This window comes from Pantherophis guttatus, chromosome 1 (assembly GCF_059756535.1).
Source record: "Pantherophis guttatus breed Tessera chromosome 1, ASM5975653v1, whole genome shotgun sequence".
Lineage (NCBI taxonomy): Eukaryota > Metazoa > Chordata > Lepidosauria > Squamata > Colubridae > Pantherophis > Pantherophis guttatus.
In genome coordinates, this window is record NC_142063.1 from 88,567,316 (window position 1) to 88,588,057 (window position 20,742).

At 36.5% G+C, this 20,742-nt stretch overlaps 1 protein-coding gene across 2 annotated transcripts in view; it reads left to right on the plus strand.

Annotated features, from left to right (window-relative positions):
* NELL1 (neural EGFL like 1) overlaps positions 1–20,742 on the plus strand; it is a 564,211-nt gene that overhangs the window by 525,500 nt on the left and 17,969 nt on the right. The gene's annotated exons all lie outside the window — the stretch shown is intronic.

The following is a 20,742-nucleotide window of genomic DNA, read 5'->3' on the forward strand; positions in this document are numbered from 1 at the left end:
TAGCCATGCAAAATAGATTTTTTAAACTCATTGATCAAATTTGACATATTGTTTAACTTGACATTTCTTAATATAAGAGTTGTATTTTTGTCAGCTGCCTTGAGAAATAAGAAGCAGCTTAAAATACAGTATATTGAATAAATATAGTTCTTAAAAATTGTTTTTTTTTTTAAAAAAAAGCAACAGGTAATCTTTATAGGAATCTTTCAGTGCAGAAAAAGACTTGAGTCTTTTGTTGCATGTGTGAGGATTTTTGGGCGGGTGGGGTGTGATAGGTGTACAGAAATTTCAATTAGTTATATGGAGAGTTCAGATCCACTAGAAAAAACTAACTCATAAAAGCCTGCATATGAGCAGACTCATCATGATAGCTCTCTTGCAATTCTTCATACTTCATTACCTGTTGACTTTAGTTTGCTACTGTCTTTTATCTTTCACTTTGAGGAAAAGGAAATACTATAGCAATTTTGTGTATGCAAAATTGGGAGCAACCTCACTTATCTTAATTCTTCACCTTACTTCTCTCAACTGGACAAGCTGTGGCCCTACCATGGACTATAGTGAGATGACACAGGAAGGTGTTTTCTGTTTGAAGAACTGAAAGTGGACTCAGCAATTCAGGCATGGTTTTTTTGGTTTGCACAGCAGAACTTGGAAACCAAAACTCATCTTGGGGGAATTGAAGATAGCTGATGGGCAATGATGACAAGTCATAATAGACAGCCACAATCATGAAAAAGACTGTTCTCAGTTGGGCATTTGAGGAGGGTCACTAGAGTTAGAGGATGCAATTTTGAAATAGAAGTGCAGGTTGAGTTTTGGGCAGAGTGTTTAAGAAGCCCATTATTATGATTTGTATAGCTCTCATTTTTTCTTCAAGAAAGAGTATCTTGGTTATTTACAGTATATCACATGGGGAAGTTTGGTGTATCCTCATGTTGCATATTTTTATTTGCACGCAATCTCTTTTTTTGCCATTTAAATGAGCTGAACTTAAATTCTCAAAATCCCCAGTCTATATAATTTTCTGATGGAATATTGTGAGAGGTTTCAATATATATTAGCATATATTAGATAGAAAGAGCTGTAATAGGGAGATGTGCTTTAAATTATATGGTCATAAATAAAGAGGGGGCTTTTTATGTCTTGTGTATAAGAGGGATATATGTATGCTTTTGTCTCTTTATACCAGTGTGGTGTAATGATGAAGATGTTGGGGTAGGTTCAAGGAAATATTCAACTACTGAAGTCCTCTGGGTGGCCTGAGAACAATTGTTCTTTTTCAACCCAACCTACTTCCCAAAGTTGTTGTGGGAAAGAATTAGAGGAGGAAATGCTATGTATTGTGTCCTGGACTTCTGAAGGAAAGGGGCGGTTATAAATTTAATTAACTAAAGTAGCTTGCTCTTTAGTTCATGGTTTATGTGATGTGCTTTTCCCCTCATTAACTGTCAAGTCTGTAGGCTTTTAGACTCTGGCCCAGCTATATATCAAGCAGGTATATGCAGACTGGGATATGTGCCATTTTTTAATGAACTGGTTTATGAATGAGCAGATTTGACTTTGGGGAAGAAAGGCATCATTTTATTATTAGCTTTTGTTTAGCAGCTGGCTGCCCCCACTGAGGGGTAGCCAAATGGGAAAGAGCCCAATTCTTTACCTGAAGGAACCACAAGATATCAATCATGGAAAAGCTAGGCAGCATGCTTATGTTGTGCTGCAATGCTGCACACTAACAGCCTGCTCTTCCTGGTAAGTATATACGTCCTCCACTCAGTTCATTGCTACTTCAGGTCCATGCCTTGCCAACTGCAAACACAGCTTTCAAAAGAAATTCTTTCTGAGTTGCCATCTGGCAAATCTAGTTTACACGCAGAGGCCAATAAGTGGTAGCTATCACCTTCAACCCTAGGTCAGGCTTCTCAGCCAGGAGTTAATTGTTGTGTACTTATAACCATTGAACTACATCAGTTGAAATTGTCTATTATTCATAAGGAAGGACAATAAGGATCACTCCTTTATAACTGCAACAGATAAGTTTTAGTACCGACTCTGGGTACAATCCTTTAGTATTGCTTAGAGGTGAAACAATGTCACCTGACTATCTTCTATTGTCTGTCCCAAGGTATATGGTTCATTACAGCTTGTTGAAATATTTAACTTCAAAAATTAGAGGTGATGTGGTTTCCTCACTCAGTCTATTTCTTTAACTTCCTACCACCTAGAATGTAGAACTGAGTTTCACAGCTGGTCTTTATATTGTAAAAATCCTGAAGCAGTTTAAATTGAGTCATTGAGATGGATAGCCATGGAAATTGAACGAATGAACGGCAAAACATTTTTAAAACAACAGGATTATTTGTTTTGTTGAATCTGTTACATCTCCAAATATCAAAGTCTCTTGGGCCTTGAAATAAATGGGGAACAAAGTGCAATAAAGCCAGGATTCATTTGAAAGTGGGCCAGTCAAATGTTGAAATTCAAGGTAGAGCTGTCCAAATGGAGCTCAATTATTGCACTTGATAAGGTGAGAAACCTCAGGCAGGAGTTTTTTTTTTTTCTGAAATATAAAGAAGCAGGCAGCCACTAGCATTTTAAATAAGGATTTTAGAAGACTTTATAGCCAATCTGAACTACCTATCTTTGTTCTTGTTCTGAACTGACTGTTGTATAAGGCAATAGAAAGTATACCGGCAGAGGTTTTCAGAGGTGTAATTGTGTCAAAAATGCCACATTTCAAAGCATTTTATGCCTCCAGTAGATAACATTCTACATGAAAACATTAAAATCCCTGTGGAATGAGCTACCTCCTGGAATACGACTGATCCCAGACCTCCGTACTTTCCATAAGGACCTGAAGACTTATTTATTCCAGCAAACCAGCCTAGCCTAAATGGTTTTTTAATGGGAATTTTTAAATTTTATAGACTTAGGGTTTTAAATTGGGAGGCCGATTGATTTAATTTATTTTAGCTATCTTAATTTTTGTATTATATGTATTTTAATTTTGGCTGTCCACTGCCCTGAGTCCCTTTGGGAGAAGGGCGGTATACAAATTCAATAAATAAATAAATAAAATAAAAAAAAAATTTAAGGTCATTATTGGATAGTTAGAATTTTACTGAGTTATCATTTTACTGAAACCAGCAGGATCTAAAGGATTTCAAGGTAGTATACTTTCTTTCTCCAGAATTTTAAAAAAGTGATTAATTCACAAAAGCAATGTTAAAAAATGAAGGGTTTTTTCTGCACTCATTTCCCAAAATGCAAAAGCATCAATCATTTTCAGTGGGAAAACATTTTCAAGAGAAAAAAATAAATAATTTTTTTTGAGTCAAACTCACGTCCCAATGATTCAAGTGTACTTCCTTGCAGCCTTCTTGGCAATATGGAAGTGATTTGATCATATTTTATCAATGTCTAGAACAGATATGGTATTTCCTGGAAATCTGCCCTGATTACTAACCAGCTGGGTTAAAAAAAAATCATCATATGGCTTTCTCCAGTTCCTCTGTTAGATAAACAAATCTAGTCAACTTTTTGACAAAGTCTAGTCATGCTAGCAAGAAGGGATTATTTCTTTCATATTAGAAGGAAGTCTCAAACATAAAAGAAATATGATTCAATCTATTCTAATTTGCTTCATGTATCCAAGAAATAGTTCGTTGAAAATATGTCAACATAATTTGTGATAAAGATTAATAGCTTTTTGGATAAGTAGCATGTACTTCTCTCTCTCTCTCTCTCTCTCTCTCTCTCTCTCTCTCTCTCTCTCTCTCTCTCTCTCTCTCCCTCCCTCCCTCCCTCCCTCCCTCCCTCCCTCCCTCCCCCCCTCACACACACACGTATAGACAATATAATATTGTAAGGGAAAGAAACATGGTAAAAGCAGTATGATACAGGTAGATAACTAAACAATTATGATTAATGAGAAGATTGAAAATATTATACAACTAATATATTCCATATACAATTAAAGTCAGAGTACTATAAATCATTTCATAGCCAATTTCTCAGCAAGAGATGTCTTTAGTAATTTGTAAAAATATATCTGGTAACCCAACTGAGAACAAGAAGAGAAAAAAAAGGAAAACTATCAATAGTAAATCTTAACATTTACTATTAAATAGGTTTTCTTAGATTTTATTATCCTGTCTTTATTATTTTTATAAAGAACTCAAGGCAGTGAACATACTTAAAAGCTGAGGTGGCACAGTGGTTAGAGTGCAGTACTGCAGGCTATTTCAGCTGACTGCTAGCTGCAGTCTCAAGGTTGACTCAGCCTTCCATCCTTCCAAGGTGGGTAAAATGAGGACCCAGATTGCTGGGGGCAATATGCTGACTCTGTAAACCACTTAGAGAGGCTGTAAAAGCACTATGAAGTGGTATATAAGTCTAAGTGCTATTGCTATCTCTTCTTCTTCCTATTTAGCAACAACCTTATGTTGTCTGATTTTTTTCATTATTAGGCATTGCTTGTGTAGGAATTCACCAACTGGCTTGTCATGATGGCATGGGTTGGGGGACAGTGACTGGTCCAAAGTCACCCAGATGGCTTTCATGCCTAAGGTGGAACTAAAACTTACATTCTCCTGGTTTACAGCCTGATACCATAACCTCTAGACCAATCTAGCTCTCAAACTATATGCACAACAGAAATACTGTACGCACCTCAATTTTGCATAAGTACATTTTTCTTTTTAGGAATACTGCATTCAGTTTTGGTCACCACAATGTAAAAAAGATGTTGAGCCTCTAGAAAGAGTGCAGAGAAGAGCAACAAAGATGATTAGGGGACTGGAGGCTAAAACATATGAAGAACGGTTGCGGGAACTGGGTATGTCTAGTTTAATGAAAAGAAGGACCAGGGGAGACATGATAGCAGTGTTCCAACATCTCAGGGGCTGCCACAAAGAGGGAGTCAAGCTATTCTCCAAAGCCCTGAGGGTAGGACAAAAAGCAAACTAATCAAGGTGAGAAGCAACTTAGAACTAAGGAGAAATTTCCTGACAGTTAGAACAATTAATCAGTAGAACAATTTGCCTTCAGAAGTTGTGAATGCTCCAATATTGGAAGATTTTAAGAAGATGTTGAAGAACCATTTGTCTGAAGTAGTGTAGGGTTTCCTGCCTAAACAGGGGGTTGGACTAGAAGACCTCCAAGGTCCCTTCCAACTCTGTTATTCTATTCTATTGTAAAAATACTTCAATGGACCCAGAACATTCTTCATGGTCACCTAATGTTGGAAGATAATGGAATGAGAACTGAAGGTTAATAGAATTGAAAGTGGGTCTCACATTGCTTTTCTTTTCCATATGTATTTTCCTCTTTTTTGATCTGCACAGTGATATGGAGGTTTATAAGATTAGCCACTTTTGTTACCAGGTATAAAGTGTAAATAGAATATTAAATTAATGAGATTATTTTAATTAAATAGCATTGCTAAGCCATCTGCTACTATATCCAAATGCCAAAGAGATTAAACTATGTTTTAGTTTCTTATTTATTCTGGTCTCTTACAGGCATTAATTTTTGTAGCAATTATAGCTATATAATGATAAAGCCAATTGTAACTATTTTAAAAGTATTTCAGAGAATTTCTTTTCAAAGATGACTAAAGGAACAACTCACTGTTTCCGTATTGTAGTTCCATTGGCTTTCCAAAATAGCTGTGAACTAAAGTAAAATATGAATATTGCAAGGACATATCTCTTCTGAAAATGTTTGGCAACATCAACATTGGCCTGAAAAAAAAAATTGAATCAGTTAAGTATGTTTCCTTATGCACACTTAAAAATGGAGAAATCCATAAAATAGACATTCTCAGAGAAAAAATATAATTCCACCACAAAAGGCAGAAGTGCTAGTATTCAGAATGATCGTTGATTACTAGGATTTCTGAGACCTATCACAGCCTTAGAAAATCATCACAAAGGACAAGGTAGTGTTTCATGTGGAGGACTTTACTTCAGTGAAGGATTGATGGCATCAAGTAACAGCTGAGACTTTGGCAAATAAGATCGGATTCATAAAATAACCCCAAGAGAACACGAATCATAAGTAGATGATTCAACATTATCAATCATGCTCGAACATTTTAGTATTAATCTTTTAGCTTGCTACTCTGCATTATCACCTTGCCAGTTACTATTACTGCCTTTAACCCAAATAATGGGCAGTTTTGGCAAGATTTACTCATAGGGGTTATGTTAGATATATCTCAATTTCTTACCATACCAGAATTTTTTTCTGATGTTAGGTGAATTTGGTACTATCCTTATATACAACATGTTGCATAGTATATGTCTAGATATATGTTTTACATGTTCATTGTCAATCTCAGCAGCAAAAGCCACTTAAGAGCTTCCTTGCTAAGCTTCAGCTTCAAACAATTTTTTTCTTTGTTTAACAATTGGAATAATTTCTATGGGAGGTAGTAGGTGGTGGTGGGGAATTTAGTGATGGGCTGATAAATATCTTTCTTTTGAGTTGCAGTTGTTATTATTAGATTTTATCCTGACTTTTTAATATATAAAAGTCAAGGCAGCAAACATATTTAACTCTCCTGCCTCCTATTTTCTCCTGTGAGGTGTATTGGGCTGAGAATGACTGGGCCTAAACCAACCAGCCAGTATTTGTTGTGTTGTGTTGTGTTGTGTTTTGTTTTGGTAAGGTGAGTTTATTACAGCCAAACAAAAGGTAGAAATATGATGGATGTGGTTAGCATAATAATAAGAATCAAGTATATAATATAATGAAGGAAGGGAACATCTATTGCCTGTATGAGTTTAATAACCCCTTATAATTAATTTAACCTTTGTACAGTTATAAATACGTGCACACATGTATAACAACTCATTTGTATTATCTATCTCATAGGGCTGCCCCAAGCCATTTTGTTGTCTGAAGTGGAACAGAAAATGAGATTTTTCCTCTTGAGGTTAACATTTATAGTACTCAAGGCCAGCTATATATACTGTATATAAAAGCCCATCAGCAGTTCTAGGAAGTGCTAGAAATAAAAATATTATGGTGATAATAATTTGTGTCTCATTCAGATCACTAGAATTATCTGTCCCATTCTGCTTAATGGTTGAGTTAATTAATTAAATAATGCCTTGATCAGAGAAAGAGCCTTAATGTAGGAAATGTTTACCATTACAAAGGAAGGGACATTCTTTTGGTAAGCATAATCAGATGAATTCTGAACTGCACTGTGAACTCCTCTTTGACAATGTCAAATGAAGTAAAACCATGCTTACTGCCTTAAAAAGCTGAGTCTTTCTTCAAGAATTTGGATAAGGGAAAGCTGGAGCCCAATGACTGTAACTTTATGTATTGGGGACCATAATTGAGCCTGCTGGGTGTTGTTTTTGTTTAGATGCCCATTCATACTGTTTTCTGCTTGTTTTTGTTTTTGTAAGAGGCCCATATTTACAGCACATAAAATAGACAGTCATGTCCATCTTTTAAATCAGTAAATGAAGATGTAAAACCATAGGCACTCCTATGCTAGGAGAGATAAAAAGGCCATCCTGTTCCAAATATCCTGATGTTTTTGATACCCAGATATCTGTCCCTACTCCAAACCCAGGCAATACTGTATTTTCCTGGGCCTAGTCATCAAAACTCTACTATTTTTTTTGTAACATAAAGACCATTAGTCTCAGACATTTTCCCCAACCATTGCACCTTCTTGACATGTTCGAGAACTTCCAATTATCCCCAGCAGATTAAAGATAGGTAGATAGTACAGAATAGAGATATTCTGCATAAATGTACCTATTTTTAAAGTTACAAATATTTCCTGTCAAGATATCAGAAATATTATATATTAAGCTTTCATTCAAAAACTGTTTGACAAAAAGTGAATAATGTAATTTTTCATTATTCTCTTCACATTGTATCAGTTATTGTAAATTATTTTTATATGATTAATGTTTTTATTCAAATCCAAATAATTTACTGCAATCAAAGTATTCCTAGGATTATAATTTTACCAAGGTTTACTGTCAGAATTGAGACCCACTGAATATATTGTATGTATATAGAATTGCAGTCTTATTTACATTTTCTTGTATTGAATAGTTCTTACAAGGATCTCAGTAATAAGAATTTGGTTTTCCATTTTGTAGGAACTAGAAGGAAGTTCTTATTTTATCATGTATATTCAGGGGTGGGTTTCACTTACCTTTGTTATTGGTTCGCTTGCGCGCGTGCCACATCTGCACATGCACAGAAACTTCTGTGCATGCGGAGAACATATTTGATGACATCCAAGTGGGTGGGCGGAACCTCCCGCCGCCGGCGCTACCAGTTCGCCTGAACCGGGATGAACTGGTAGCAACCCACCACTGTGTATATTATTTTATGTTCAGGTAGTATATCTCACTTGAAAAAATGATTTTTGATTGTCTTTGTTTTTGAAACTATCATGCAGTTTAAGCAATAAACTGCAATTTAAAAGAGATAGAGCATCTAATGTCTATGGATATTTTAAATGCAAAAGCATTAAAGGTTTCCTGACTGACATTTCATTACCCAACTAGATAACATCATCAATGCTAGTGTGAGGGTGGGGAGGAAGTGAGACATCCTTGAAGAAGTGTGACATGCTTTTGAAATGAATGGTATATTAACAACCACTCTTGTAATATGATACAAGCTAAATAAAAATATATAAATAGGACTATGGAATGAAAAGAAATGTTTGGTTTAAACAGGAAATCATTTTCTAATTAGGAATTATAAAATATTATATCCATTTGCTGGCAGTATATTTAGAAGTTCCAATTATATGCCCTATTGGAATTAATTAAATATATCTAAAATGAGTATTAATTCTGTCTAAAACATCCTCAAAATATTAATAAAAGTAAAGAAAGAAATCTGGATGATCATATTACACTCTTAGAAAATAAATGTGTAAGTCATATTTTAACGCTGCTTCCACTGAAGTGCATATAATTGGTATACTTAAAACCTGGCATCTAAAGTAATCAATGTATTCCAAAAAACTGACTAATTAAAGAATGGCCATAAATCTCCCCCTTCCCATGCATAAAACAATACATATTAACTTTCCCCGAACTGGACTCTCTCTGTGTTAGACTGTAGCTCTCCAAATCTCCAGAAATTTTCCTGAACGACTGTTGGATGGAGCTGATCCATCTGTCCTTTATAGTTTAAAAAAAAATCAAAATATATGTAAATTACCATGGGCAGCTAGATCATCTTTGAAGACAGATAATAATAGCAGTAAGAAGCAAGTTCTTTTGTTGTTGTATTTCATCAATAGTTGCTGATACTCATTTCCTATAAGTCCCAGTACTGTGTTCTCCATTCTGGTGTATCCCTAAAGGCTCATGACGTTTGGGTGGATGGGCGGAGCCTTCCACCGCAGCCGCTACCGGTTCACCCGATCTGGGGAGAACCGGTAGCAACCCACCACTGCTATGGACCATCAGTACCCCCAGTACCCCTATCTTGCCAGCAGGCGTTTGAGACAGTCCCTCATTTTTTTTCCTTATCCAACACTGTTGTTAAAAGATTTCAAATTTTGTCTTCAGTTTCAAAGCAGCCATCAATTGATGGAAAAGACCAGACAGAGGAAGGAAAGAGGGTGGGAATCAGTAACAGAGTTGGAAGGGACCTTGGAGGTCATCTAGTCCAACCCCCTGCTCACACAGGAGACCTGTACTAGGTATTCAAACCGCCGACCTTTCTGATCAACTAGTTCAGTGTTTTAGCAACTGAGCCACCTAGTCAGAATCCATCCCTTTCATCTTCCTATGCACCACAAACCCATAGATTTCTGGGAAGTATAGTCAGAAAACATAGTGATACTGAAGTGGGCACAAGTTTGCCAAATTTCAATCTCACAGGAATCGTGGGTCCTGGATTTTGGATGCCTTCTGTAAATTAGCTCACTTGAGGCAGCAATAATTCAAAAATTATTGCTCTGCGATGCACTGTTTCACCCAAATGAAGAGTTGAAAGTATCAATTAACAATTTAAATAGGCACAAGAGCATTAGTAGTATATAGATTCCCCCCCTCCTCCTCCCTCCCTTCCTCCTTCTCATCACAATTTGCACAGATAAATAGATGAATTTTATCAATAATGTTAGTCATTTTGAAAAGCATTCATTTGCATTTTTAATTTTGGAGTGGGGAAAACTAAAAGTTTTTGATGAATGTGTTTTCACATAGTAATTATGCTTTTTGGAATTGTTTCATTAGAAAGAGTTGTTGTTCTCAGTTTCTGGCAGCTTCATCTCCCAAAAGTTCCTTCTTGGCAACCAACAAACGAGGCATAATTAAATCTTTACCAAAGTGAACGATTTAATTCTGTAGTGCAAAGGGATGACAAAATGACATTTTAAGGACAAACTTATTTTCATTGCCTGAACTACTTTCTTTTGATTGTTCAAAAGAACAATCAAAAAGAACAAATTACTACGGTATTTTTAAGAGAATGAATATCAACTTATTCTAATATAGGTGAGATTTCTCCTTATCCTAGGCCATTTATATTTTGGTAGAACTGTAGTATTGTTTGCACAGTCTAGCTTTTTAATTTACCTGCCCTCTGATTCTTTATGCAAATTTCATCAAACAATTTCTAGATAAACAATGAACTCATACTTTTAAATGCCATTTAAAATGTGCCAAAGCAGGCCCTCTCTGGCAAAAATGTAATGTTACAATATAACAAATGTAAGTTTATGCTTTTAATAGTGAAATCTTTACATGGCTCAGATTTCGGCCACATTGTAGTAATTCATTCACGGGATTATAGTCATAAACCTGAAAAAGCAGAGAATAGCACACCATAGCTGTAGTTTGTCTTTTTAATCTTCATATTCAGGAGAAGTTTATTTACCTAGCATCAGTACCTCATGAATTTTGGATCAGCTCTACTAGCAAATGAATAAAAAAACAAACCATGAGGCTTGCCTTTTTTTTCCCAGGGGTAAATTTGCTGTAAGTGGCAAAATATTTTATTTCTTTATTTGATTTTTATAGCTGCCCATCTCAGCAAGTGATTTTGGCCTGTGTATATCATTAAATTAAAAAACAAACAAAAACAAATTTAAAACAATGAAAAATAAATACAATTGCTGAGTAGAACTGCAGTCATGGATGCTATTTTATTTATTACATGCATTAAATATACTTATATAATGCAGTTCAACAATTTCCTGACCTTTACAGTATTGGATACCTCCCTCCCTCCCTCCCTCTCCCTCCCTCCCTCCCTCCCTCCCTCCCTCCCTCTCTCTCTCTCTCTCTCTCTCTCTCTCTCTCTCTCTGCTACAAGTTATGTAAGCATATAGAACTGATCTTGGGGATGCGGAAGGGAGCAATAAACTTTTAAGAGAATTGCTCAGTCCCGAAAAAAAATGGAAAGCAGGAGAAATAAAGTAAATACACTTATGTAGAATACACTAATATGCCTGGATATTATTTGGGAATGAGATAGTACAGAGAGAAATTCTGTCAGGCTTTTAAGTTCCTCGTATTCTATCCTACAACAACATTCCTGATATTGCTGTTCCTTCTGTTGCTTGATCTTGCTTCTCATAATAGGCTGACACAGGAAGCTGTCAAAGGCAAATCTGTTGCAGGTTGGAAGTTTAAAACGTTAAAAAAAAAACCTAGACATGATTGAGCTGGCTAGCTTCAAGTGACTTGAAGCAGAAAAACTGTGGGTTACTGAGCTATGCAAAGGTGAGCCAGATAACAAGCTGCACTAGGGATGAGGTATGTTCATGTGGCACAGCTGCAAGTTATTTGCAGGAGATACTGTATTCATAGCCATGATTCAAAATAATAGCTTAGTAAAATATATTAAGGTTTTGATTAAGTTAGATTTTCTATCATTCTAGAGTCTTTGAATCTTCTCAGTGGAAATCGACTAATGGAAACCTACAGACTGATGAATGTATACATCTTCATCTTCCCCTTGCAGAATATTTCCTTTTTTAAAAAAATGTCTATTTTTAATTAGAGAGACAGTCTGGTCTAGTGGTTAAGTCATAGGATAGAAACAGGGAGATCATGAGTTTTAATCGTGCCTTAGCCATGAAAGCCAGTGGAGTGACTTTGAGCCAATCACACTCGCTCAGACCAACTCACCTCACAGCTTTGTTCCTGTGGGGAAAAACAGAAGGAAGTAAGTGTGGTGAATATGTTCAACACCTTTACTTTTTTGTAAAAATAATATAGGTGAGATACAAATGAACAAAATAAATAACTAAATTGCTGGAATTCCAAGAATTCAATTAGGGTTGCTTGATAGCTCTTGTTATTTAACAACTCTGCAAAAAAATGGGTTTGAAAAGAAGGTGCTTTGTGATAAGAACTTTAAAGAAAAGAAAATGAAACTAACTGTGACACATTGAATTCATTTGGGACAAAGCAAGCAGAAAAGTCAATAGAGTGTCTTACTAAATCAGAAACATGTTATCTAGATGAAGGATTCTTGTCAGTTTGGCCAGAGTTAATGGCTTACAATTACCCATTCACAAGCTAATTGTTTATATTTGAGTGTCTCCAAAGTCACTACTGGTTAATACTTGCATTAGAAGTAATTAAGGTATAATAGACTTTCTAAGTCATCTGAACTTTTCACCAAGATTTATACTGTATTATTTTTTTAAAAATACTGAGTATCAAGAAAAATACTTCTGGTGATCAAACTAGTCTCGAGGTCTCAAGTTCCCCTTAATGATTCAGAAAGAACTAAATCACATTACCTTTCAACAATCACATAGTTTGTATTAGGAATGGAGAAATCAATCTTTATGAACCTTAGATATATTCATTCAGTCATAACTCTATTTTCTCCAGTTTGTGCATTTGTCTGCAAATGGAAAGAGCATGAACATTCATATTTTACATATAATTTTCTCACAGATAACTTTGGTACCCAATTTTCTCTACTATACATATATTATACACCCCATTTCTTTTTCTTTTTGTACTTAAATTGAAAACGGCATTGCAAAATTTGGAAAAATGATCAGTATGAAGAATAGTGGCATTCTCATCTGCGAGATGCATTGGGAAGTTTAAATCAGTTTTGCAATCCAAATAGAATTTTCTCTTATTATTAGAGGGCCCACAAGCCATACTACCAATTGTAATAAGAATGCTAATCTAATGCTAGTCATTTACTTGTATGTATGTTAACTGAACTCGATGGATTATATACCTAAATAGGCATACTAGGATTTGCACTCTGTCATCTAAATTATAGCTGAGCTGAAGTCTTGTGAGCTAGTTTCCTGTGGAAATTTACTTTTTTTTTTTTTTGACAAACAAGAGGAACCTTTGCTAAATAGCGATACAAATTACATGAAAATCAAAAGCATCTTAGTCTCGGACATGAAGTCTGGAACACAATCTTTAATCAAGCTACATCTCAGTAGAAATTAGTCATTGTGATACTGAATACTTCATTTCTTCAGGTGATTTCCCTAGAGCTTTGTTCAGGAATAAGTATATGTAAGGTCCAAATGAGGAAGGAGAGAAAAAATATGTTATTTACTCAAAATCTGTTTATATCATTTTTTCTAATTGCAAGCGCAATTAGCATTGAGCCTGCTCCTTCATCATTTTTTTTTTTACTTCTGAATTTGAAAATTTTCTCAGATTCCATAAGTAAGTTGTTTTCTTTCCCTCAAATGGTTTATAATTTCACGAATACACTTCCATGGAATACACCCAAATTTATAAGACATACAGTGATAAATATTGTACAGAGCATGTACATACTTTATTCCAGATGTTGACTTTCAAGGTCATTATATCTGCTTTCACATTCCTAACAGTTCCTAACCAGCTTGAGCTAGTGAGCATATTTAGAGTTTCAGAAATATTCTAGTTTCCATAATGCAGGGGTGTCAAACTGGCGGCCCGCAGGCCAGATGCGTTACACATGGGTCACATCCACCCAAGCTCCGTGTAGGGAAAAAATGACCGATAAGATCCCACAGAGTTGGTCTCCTCCAGGTCCCTTCAGCTAAACAATGCCGGCTGGCGGACCGCAGGGGAGGGCCTTCTCTGTGGCTGCTCCAGCTCTCTGGAACCAGTTACCTCCTGAGATCCAGACCAGCCCTACTCTATTGGTCTTCCGGAAAGCGGTGAAGACCTGGCTTTTCCGGCAGGCTTGGGGCCGTTGATCTCGCTGTTGCAATCTTGCAAGATCCAGCCATGAATGATGTGCATGGACTTTTAATGTTTTTAAAATGTTATTATAATGTTTTTAATAATTTTTCTATGTTCATTGTTCACATTATTTTTGCTGTAAGCCGCCCAGAGTCCCTTGAGAGTTGGGCAGCATAGAAATGCGATAAATTAAATTAAATTAAATTAAATTTATTGAGCAACAACCACACCTAATGTTTTTCCCCTGTGATTTTCTGCACCACATTAGCCAAAATACAAAATCGACAAAGAAAAGAGAACATGGTTCATTAACAAGACCTACCCACCTAATGTACTGCTTTCTAAATTAAAATCAAGCCTAAATTGTGCCTTTTAGTTGAATAACAATTAGGATGTACAGGTCAGTGGTGGGTTGCTAACAGTTCACCCCGGATCGGGTGAACTGGTAGTGGCGGCAGCAGGAGGCTCCGCCCCCTGCCCAGATGCTTCTGAGCATGAACAGAAGCATTGCGCGCAAGCCCACGCGTGCCCATGAGCGAACCAGTAGCGATGGGTTTTGAAACCCGCCCCTGGTACAGGTGAATGTTAATGTTTCTGCTGTTCAACTTTATTGAATAAAATTTTATTTTATTTTTGTTAATTTTTATTCTAAGGAATATACATAGTACTCCCTCTTCCAATTTCTCCTACCAAAATAGATTAAGACTGAAAGACTGGTACAAAGTGAGTTTCCATGGCTCTTAAACAGGATCTCCTTGGTCTTAGTCATATGTCTTCACCTTGAAAAATAAAATTCTATATTTAATGTGTGTGTGTGTGTGTGTATTCTATATTTAATAAATAATTCTATATATGAAAAAGTCATTTGTCAGTTTCCTTTGTAGCAGTGCCTTAAATCACAGCAGCATGTTACAATCATATATGGTTGCATTAAATATGTTGCAAGCCTAAATAAAATAATGCCAAAATCGGTCATTTTACAAATTTGGCATAATTTAGTGAGAATTGTTTATGTGCTTTCAGTAGGAGGTGATTGGGATTTATGTAAATAGAAAGCTTCTTTTTCTTTGGGTATATCTATAATTAAGTTGGGTTTTGCAGTGCAAACAGGTCTGTTCCATTGAGAATATGAATAATGTTCATTTCCATAATTGCCAACACCTGGTTTAACATAAATTTATTAATATGCATGAAAGCCAAATTAAAATCTGTGTCACAAGTGAAGCACAACTACCTGGAACTTTGTACATTATATGATCCTATAATCTCTTAAATCTTTCTACCCGTGAACTGTGAAATCTGATCTATCTATATTTTAACCCTGCTGCATTCAACATGCACGGCAATAAATAAATAAAAGTATCAGGAAGAATGAAGGTCTATCTGTGATAAAGAGAAGATTACATGGCATTTCTTTTTCTTAGTTTGCATAGTAAACCAAGGACCATTTGAAAACATACATAATAACAATACCTTCATTTGTGTTTGTCTTTTAAAGACATTAATTTTTCTAACTATTTAAACTTGACCTTAATTTCTTCAATGTTTTCTTTGGATTGTGTCCTTGCACCTAAGACATAATACAACATGAAATTAAATTTTAAGCACTTGGACTCCTTAAAAAAGGAAGTTCTTTTTTGTTCAAGATGCATATTTTCTTAGGTCATAAACTGAAATAAAAGTTTTCTTTCATGGAGTTGAAGAAATGCAGACTGACATTGCTTTTAAATATGTCCAAATTGTACCTATTTTTCTTGTCAGAAATAAAATAGTATGACTATTATCAGGAAGGTCTTCCTGGAATATGGAAACATTATTGTAAAGTATATTGCAAACTATATTTTAAACTGTATGAGGGTTTGTGTGTGAGGGTTTGCATCAGCAGTGAAATCCTCTGAAGTCTGCTACCGGTTCTGTGAGTCTGCTACTGAGGCACACCTGCGCAGTGCTAAAAAAGGAGCATGTTTAAGCCTTCCGAGTCTGCAAAGGTAAATAGAACAGTGAGGGGGGAATCACTGTACCACACGATTTAGATTAACTAGAAAGCAGGAAATCCGACGATTCTAGCTAATATAAATTGCACATCACAGCTGATTGTCGCCCAGCTGATCACCAAAAATACCAGTTCGCCCAAACTGGTAGCATTTTTTACTTTGGGAGAACCGGTCTGAACCGGTAGCATTTTATGCCTGGTTTGCCTCCATGTGTACGCAGACTTTATTTACATAGAATAGAGCAGGTTATGTGTGGCAGTTGAATTGACCTGCTCTCATCACTTCAAATGAATCTCCCTAAGTATTTTTTTTCAAGCCACAAATCAAAACAAAGTAAACATAGCCCCTGCTGTAGCAGGTGAAATTGAGAAACCATATAAATATGGGTAGAATAGCATCTACCTCAGAAGAGAAAGGTCAGTCTTATTATATTTATGCATTTGAATCATGCATTTCTGTGCCCTATAGTGCATGGCTCATATTGATTATGCACTCAGATGCCCATCAGATTTGGCCACAGCCTGGATAATGGATAATTTATAACAAATGTTTATTTATTCATAAAATGGTAAAAATGCCAGGTCTGAACTAACTCTGTTTCCAGTCTGTTTCTCTGGCATCCTGGCATATATCGGAGAGAACATGTCATTTATTCAAAACACCATGATAGGGAGACTAAGCAAGTAAGCAAATTTATTGTTGCAACTACAGATCATTATATAGGAATGCTACCGTATAAAACAGAATCATATAACAACAAAACAATGAAATTATACAATAAAATAATAGAAATGTTAGATAAAAAAAGATTACAACAAAATAAAGCTACAACTAAGAATGTATAGCTGAGCAAAAGTAGCAGCTTGATTGCTGATAGTTGGAAACACATCTTGCAAGGAGATAATTCAATTTTTCAAGGTCAGAGCTATTGAGTTCATCTTCCATTAATAATTTGACCCTGATCACAATACAGAGAGGATGAGATGGGAAAGGAAAAATAATATTAAATTCAGTGACTAAAAAGCTTGCTCTCAAGTAGAAAGACCAGTGGAATGCCATCCTATTAACTACCAGCATCTCTGTCTAATCTGGATTTAATTTCACTTTACTTATTCATATCCAATGCCTTCTCAAACTTCAGCAATGGCCAATGTAATTCTTTGCTGAAATGCTTCTTTGACGTTAGATGGCAAGGTGCTGAAAAACAAGGCTTTATTAACATACTGATACCATCTCATTGATACGATTAGCCCCCCCCCTTCCCCATGAGGAAATATTTCAGCTGGTCCAGAATGCAATGACATGGCCAGTGAGAAACATGCTTAGGTGTGTCCAAGTAACTGGATTGCTTGCTGGTTTGCTTCCAAGTGTAATTCAAGTGAAGAGAAGGACTAGGGGAGACATGATAGCAGTCTTCCAATATTTGAGGGGCTGCCACAGAGAGGAAAGGGTCAAGCTATTTTCCAAAGCACCTGAAGGCCAGACAAGGAATAATGGATGGAAACTGACCAAGGAGAGATTCAATCTGGAAATAAGGAGAAATTTTCTGACAGTGAGAACAATCAACCAAATGCAACAGCTTGCCACCAGAAGTTGTGGGAGCTTCATCACTGGAGGCTTTCAAGAAGAGACTGGACTGCCATCTGTCAGAAATGGCATAGGGTCTCCTGCTTGGGTGGAGGGTTGGACTAGATGACCTACAAGGTCCCTTCCAACTCTGTTAATCTGTAATATCTGCTTATTGGTACCTATAAAGCCCTACCTGGCTTAGAGCCTGGTTACTTGAAGGATGATCTGTATTCCAGTCTGGTTCTATCTGGCAGGATTGGTGCACTCTGGGTTCCATTGATTAAACAATGCCATTTTTCAGGCCCCTGAAGTGCACCTTCTGTGTAGCAGTGCCTGCCCTTTGCAATGAGTCCTCTCCCCAGTTCAAATGGCCCCCACCCTACTAGCATTTTCAAGGAAACTAAAAATCTGGCTCTTGACTAACGTCCCTTTCTTCCTTTTTTGTTCCCCTCCAGGATTGATGTTTTACCTTTATTGTTCCTTTGTCTTGTGCTGGTTTTGTATTGTTCTTTATTTTTAAATGTTTTTAATAATTGTAACCTGCCCAGAGTAGCTGAAAGTCGGTAGCATATAAATGTAAGAAATGATAAAATAATTGGCTCTTATGACATATCCTGGGTTAATAGTTTCAAACAGGAGTGCTGTTGCACCACTTTCTTGGGAGATTGTGGACCATAGTTAAACAATGCAAAATACCAGTAGTCCAGAACTACCCTGTTTTCCCCATAATAAGACATCCCCTGATAATAGGCTCAATCGGGCTTTTGAGCACATGGCAATAAGGCCAAGCGCTTATTTCAGGGTTCAAAAAAATATAAGACAGGTTCTTATTTTCAGGGAAACATGGTAGTAGGGCTTCCTTCCTTATTTGTGGCAAAGATGACTCATCAACCTGACCGAAGTTTTCTTGTAAATGTATTCCATCTGAAAACTCAAGTGAATCGATCCAAATAACTGATACCCTCAGATGTACCTAGAATTGCGAAGCTGCTATCTTCATTACTGCTTTAGCCACAAGTAATTAGGACAATAATGTCCTAATTCTTCTAGGTCAAGGAGAGGTTATTTATTATTTGACTTTATTTCTGCATCCTTGCATAGGTGTTGGGGTGCCAGGCAAGCCTTTTCAGAAGGAAGAATTTAGTAACTGCCATAACATGAAGCTGGTCATTGTGTGACTGACTTAAACAGACTGGAATGTTAAGATTTATAATCCTTATTTCTCTAGATATCCTGTTCCCATCTTGGGGATTCACAATAGGAGAAACGATAGGAGAAGCTATTGTCCTACATTTTCAAAATTCTGTCCCATCATTAGAATCAGTGGTGGGTTGCTCCCGGTTCGCACCGGTTCTATAGAACTGGTAGTAAAATTGGCAGGAGGCCTCGCCCACCGACCCCAACATCATCAAAATGCTTCTGCACATGAGTGAAGCAAGTGTGCACGTGTGGCCCCATTGCAAACCGGTAGTAAAGCTAAGTAGAACCCATCCCTGATTAGAATCCAAATAAATGTAGGTCCAATCAATTAGTTCAGTAAGTAGTGATAATTTCTTATATTGCTTCAGTTCCTAGCAATGAACTTTCAAGGATGAATTTCATCATTCCTTAAGAAAAATACTTTTATTTACATGAGGCACCCAAATTTAGTCTGATTATCAATTAAAAGACTATTTTTTTAAAGTGCTTATAATTATAACTATTTTATTAGTTTATTTTTTGAAAAAATACAAAATAACAACAAAAGTATCTGGTTCTTTTCCTAGGCCAGATTATGAAGGAAAATTTTCTATTTTCTCCTGATGTAGGCATAGGTTTTACTGGGTTAATTCCAGAAAAACATGGATGGGATTGAATCATCCTCCAAGCTCTGGAGGAGCTTTCTAAACTGTAACAAATGGTTTAGTCATACTGCTTATATGCCTATAATTGGAACTCTTAATTAGAGTTGCCATCTCTCTTAGAGAAAGAGAAAGGATCGTTTTTATTTGCTTACTTAGTTTAAATTCATAAATTCAGATTTAAAGGTATACGTTGATTATGACAGAGATTAAAGATAAATGAAATTGGGAGTTTTGTAAAGTAGGGATCCCCAACTCCCAGTCTGCAACCCAGTGCTAGGCCACAGCACGTTTGGAATTGAACCGCAGAAATTTGTTGGTAAGCGCATGCATGTGCACGACTCTGCATTTGTGTAAGTGGCATGTGCACACGAAACCATCACCTCCCACCCGCCACTTCCTCCACCTGTCCACCAAGTCAGAAAGGTTGGTGACCGCTGTTTTAAAGCAATCCTGTGAAATCCTATCTTTGGGAGACTTTTTCTTTTACCACTTCCACTTAACATTCTAGATCCGTGATGGCAAATCTATGACGTGTGCCAAAGGTGGCACACAGAGCCCTCTCTGTGGGCGTTTGTGCCATTGCCAACTGTTTTTCCGGGTTCCAGCACACTCATGCATGCTAGCCAGCTGGTTTTCACACATGGACGTGCCAGAACTCGTAAGAGCAGCTGGCCGCCGTGCGCACTGGCACCAGCCAGCTGATCTCTTCTGGGTTCCGGTGCTCCGGTGCGTGCAGTGCTGAAAAGGTTAACCATTACTGTTCTAGATCTCAATTCAGAATCTATCTTCTAGGCACCTGTAAGTAAAATATCTTCCTATGACTTTGCTACTTTTCATGCCACCCTACGTAGAAAGGTAAATGTACTGAGATAGAGTTGTATTGCTTTTGTTGGAAGATTTGTCTGGCCTCTTCTGTGAGAAGAGAACTATATTGGTTCTACTTCATACTTTATAATTTTCTAGAACAATAACATCAGCTCTCAATATTCACAGTCCGAAATTTGTAAATAAGGCTTCTGTTGCAGAATGTTGATAGTGAGTGGCTCTTGTCTGAAGTGTAAGTGCTATTTCAGTAATGTATGATTGGACCTACACCACTTTGCCTGTATCACTTGAATAAGAGTGCTGAGAAGGCATTAGAAATAATCTGAGCTGTGGAAT